Genomic DNA, 4,276 nt, shown 5'->3' on the forward strand with positions numbered 1-4,276 from the left:
CTGCCATCACAAATTACCACAAACATTGTGGCTTAAAGCAACAAAAATGTATTCTCTCACAGATCTACAGAATAGAAGTCTGAAATTCAGGTGTCAGCAGGCCCATCCTCCCTCTGAAGGCTTTAGGGATGAAACCTTCCCTGCTCCTCCAGCCTCTGAAAGCCCTGGTGTTCCTTGGTTTGTGGCAGCACAACTCCAATCGCTGTCTACATGCATCTTCACATGGCCATTTCCTCTGTGTGTGTGTCCTTTTCTGTCTCTTTTAGACACTCTCATTGCATTTTGTGTCCACACTAATTAGTATGATCTCATTTTGGTCCTTACCTTAATTATTTCTGCAAAACTCTATTTATTTTATTTGCTTTTTTCTTTTTTCTTTTTTTGAGATGGAGTCTCCCTCTGTCGCCCAGGCTGGAGTGCAGCGGTGCGATCTCGGCTCACTGCGAGCTCCACCTCCCGGGTTCACGCCATTCTCCTGCCTCAGCATCCCAAGTAGCTGGGACTGCAAGCGCCCGCCACCATGCCCAGCTAATTTTTTTGTATTTTTAGTAGAGAAGGGGTTTCACTGTATTAGCTAGGATGGTCTCAATCTCCTGACCTTGTGATCTGCCCGCCTTGGCCTCCGAAAGTGCTGGGATTACAGGCATGAGCCATCGCACCTGACCTGCAAAACTCTATTTCTAAATTAAGTCATATTCTGAGATTTTTGTTAGATGTGAATGTTGGGAGCCACTATTACCCACTATATTTCTATTTAGACTTTCTATGGATGTGATTGTATATTATGTACTGTTTTGTGTTTGTGTTTTGTGTTTCTTTTCAATCAATGCTATTTGTTAATTTTATCACATGGATGCATGTAATCATTTTCAAAACCCCACTAGGTGTGAGAAGGTGAATTTTACAGTTGTAGGAATGTACATTCTTTTTCTTTGTCTTGAGTTTATAAGAGCAATAAATTAGTCTTTGCGTATTCACCCAGGGACTCTTCTCCACAAACTCTGTTATATTTTATGCTATTTCTAGATTTGGGGAAGAAGGTTATTTACAAATGTGGTGTCCAGAACCTACTGTTCGAGGTAGCATAGTGTTATGAAAACGTGCATAGACTACAAAAACAGACTGGATTTCAATTTCACTTCTTTTGCTTGCTAATTATGGAAACTTGGGTAAGTTAGGAACCATTACCCTATACCCTAGTTCTCTTATACATAACATGGGATTAAGACTGAGTTGCTCAAAGACTGTAATTACAGTCTATTTGCTTAGTTTTTCATCAGACTCTTCATTTTTTATAAAAAGAACAACACGTTGGGTGCAGACTGAAGAACTGCTTTTGACTACTCTTTGGTAGCCTGAAACATAGTTTCTATTTTTCTCTAGGCATTTCAATCCATCTGACCAATTATGCTCAATGTAAAATATCTTGGAAGAATAACTCTGAGCAAATTGCTACACTTTGCAAATTAGATTGTAACAGGTAGGATACATATTTTTAGTTCTTCCTGAAATCTGGAAGAATGACATATACTTTTAGCGAAGTTAAAGACTTAGAATTTTGAATCTATGGTAGGCAATACATTTTAAACTATGAACAACTGTTTTGATATCCAGGCCATTTCTTGTTACTATCTGCCTTGCCACTTTCAGAAGAATTTAATTTCTAATGGTGACTTAATGGGTTGCGATGTCCACTGGAATTCTGAACTTTGCTGATGCGTTCCAGTGGAAAGAAATCTCTCAAAGTAATGTTCAAATTTGCCTGTGAAAAAGGCTATTTTGGGTAATGGTGAGAGAGTTATCAGCTCGACTGCCTCTTTGGAAGCTATAAGATTTAAGTCTGCCTTTAGCTTGCTCTTAGAAGATTGGAAAGACTCCAGCCCATTTTAGTAAATTTTCCATCTTCCTAACTCTTGGTTTCTTGTTTAAAGCAAAGCAAAGAAACACAGTATTAACTAGGTGGTAGCTAAGTTCCTTGTAAGCTTTACTTGTTTCAGTTTTGGCTGGAAGTTGTAACTTTCAACTGCAGTTTCACTTTCTTAGATTTCTTATACCAATTAAAGATTTACATCTACCCGTTAGAAATGTTGACAATACCTCCACCAAAATTAGTAAATAAGCCAAGTGCAAATTAAAGTTTTCATCATTCCAAATATATTTTATTTTGTTAAAAAAATGTCAAATATTTACCATATTTAAAAAACATTAAAATCAGGAATTATCCATGCTAGAGGACTATCTCAGAACTTTTATGTCATCTCTCCATATCATTTACTTTTCAGGAAAATATATCAGAGAAAATACTAAGTCCTAGACATGTCATAAGCTAAAATATGAAATAAGACATTAAAAGGTAATAGGAAAATATAACATATGAGACATTATATACTAGGCCCAAGAAAATCAACTAAAATTTGAATTAGAGAGTTTAGTAGAGCGGCTAGTTGCAAATAAAGAAATACATATATATATATATATATATACACACATAAATACATATATATGATTATCAACATTTGAGAAACAACAAAAAATACAATTGAATAATTACTTCATCAAAATTAAAATAATTCATAAGTTTTGTAAGTTTCAGTATATAATGAAAAAAGTTATAAAACATTACTGAAGTCACAAAAGAAGACCCAAATAAGTTCAAAATTAAACCATGTTCTAGGATAGGAAAGTCAAATATGGTATACCAATATATATTTATCCCTGAAACAATGTTTTGGTTAATGCAATTATAATGATATACTGTTCATATTATTTGGTAAAATCACTCTAGTTAACGTAAATGAAAAACTGAATGAGACAAACCAAGATAGTTTGAGGGGGAGTAGTAATGGGAGTACTTATATGGGTAGATATTAAAATGTAATCTAGGCCAGGCACAGTGGCTCACAGTACCTGTAATCCCAGCATTTTGGGAGCCTGAGGTGGCTGGACCACTTGAGGTCAGAAGTTTGAGACCAGCCTGGCCAACATGACAAAACTTTGTCTCTACCAAAAATACAAAAATTAGCCAGGAATGGTGGCGCACACCTGTAATCCCAGCTACTTGGGAGGCTGAGGCAGGAGAATTGCTTGAACTGGGCAGGTGGAGGTTGCAGTGAGCCAAGATTGAGCCACTGCACTACAGCCTGGGTGACAGGGCAAGACTCCATCTCAAAAAAACAAATAAAATAAAATAAAATAATAAAATAAAATGTAATATAGATTTACATTAATTAAATCAGCTTGCTACTGAACTAATCTCAGAAGGCATTTCGCCAAGTGAGAAAAGCCACCCAAGCCACCCTCAACAGGCTATTTGCTATATGACTCTACTTATATGACAATCTTGAAAAAGCAAACTCTAAGAGCACAATCAGATGGCTACTGTCAAGGACAGGAAGTGGGAAGGAGGAGGTGACTACTGTGGGGGACAGGGGCATTTTTGGGGTTGATGAAACTGTTCTGTCTCCAAGATCTGATAATTTTATGAGTATGGTATCAGCCAATTACCCTGATTTGTTCATTATACATTGTTTGCTTGCATGCATCAAAACATCTCCAGTATCCCATAAATATGTGCAACTATTATGTATTCGTAAGAATTAAAAATAAATTTTAAAAAATTAAAATAATAAAAAATAAATTGTTATAAAAGCTCACAAAACCATACACTAAAGAGTCATTTTTTTCTATATGTAAACTGTACTTGAAAAATGAAAAAAAAAAGCTTAATATTTGTACTAGGAATTGATTGTAGGGTTCTCTGAAATGTCAATCTTCCCTTCTCCCTTGTGAGTTCTGAACCAATTCATAGGTAGAATTGTGAATAGGAAGAGACAAATATCAGTATTATTACTGGTAAAGTTGTACTGGACTTATAACCCCAAGAGTCTTCCTACTACCTCCCCTTAATTTTAACCCTGGGATCCCCTTAAAGAGAGAGTTTGCAGAACAAACACTTAGCTGGGCAGAGACAAGGATAATTCTAACGTGCACATTCTGGCTAGGCTCAGTGGCTCACGCCTGTAATCCCAGCAGTTTGGGGGGCCAACGTGAGTGGATTACCTGATGTCAGGAGTTTGAAACTACCCTGGCCAACATGCCAAAACCCTGTTTCTACTAAAAATACAAAAATGAGCCAGGCGTAGTGGCAGGTACCTGTAATCCCAGCTACTCAGGGTGCTGAGGCAGGAGAATCACTTGAACTCGGGAGGTGGAGGTTGCAGTGAGCAGAGATTGCGCAACTGCACTCCAGCCTGGGCAACAGAATGATACTTCGTCT

The sequence above is a fragment of the Nomascus leucogenys genome, chromosome 20 (assembly GCF_006542625.1).
Source record: "Nomascus leucogenys isolate Asia chromosome 20, Asia_NLE_v1, whole genome shotgun sequence".
In the NCBI taxonomy this organism is placed as follows: Eukaryota; Metazoa; Chordata; class Mammalia; order Primates; family Hylobatidae; genus Nomascus; species Nomascus leucogenys.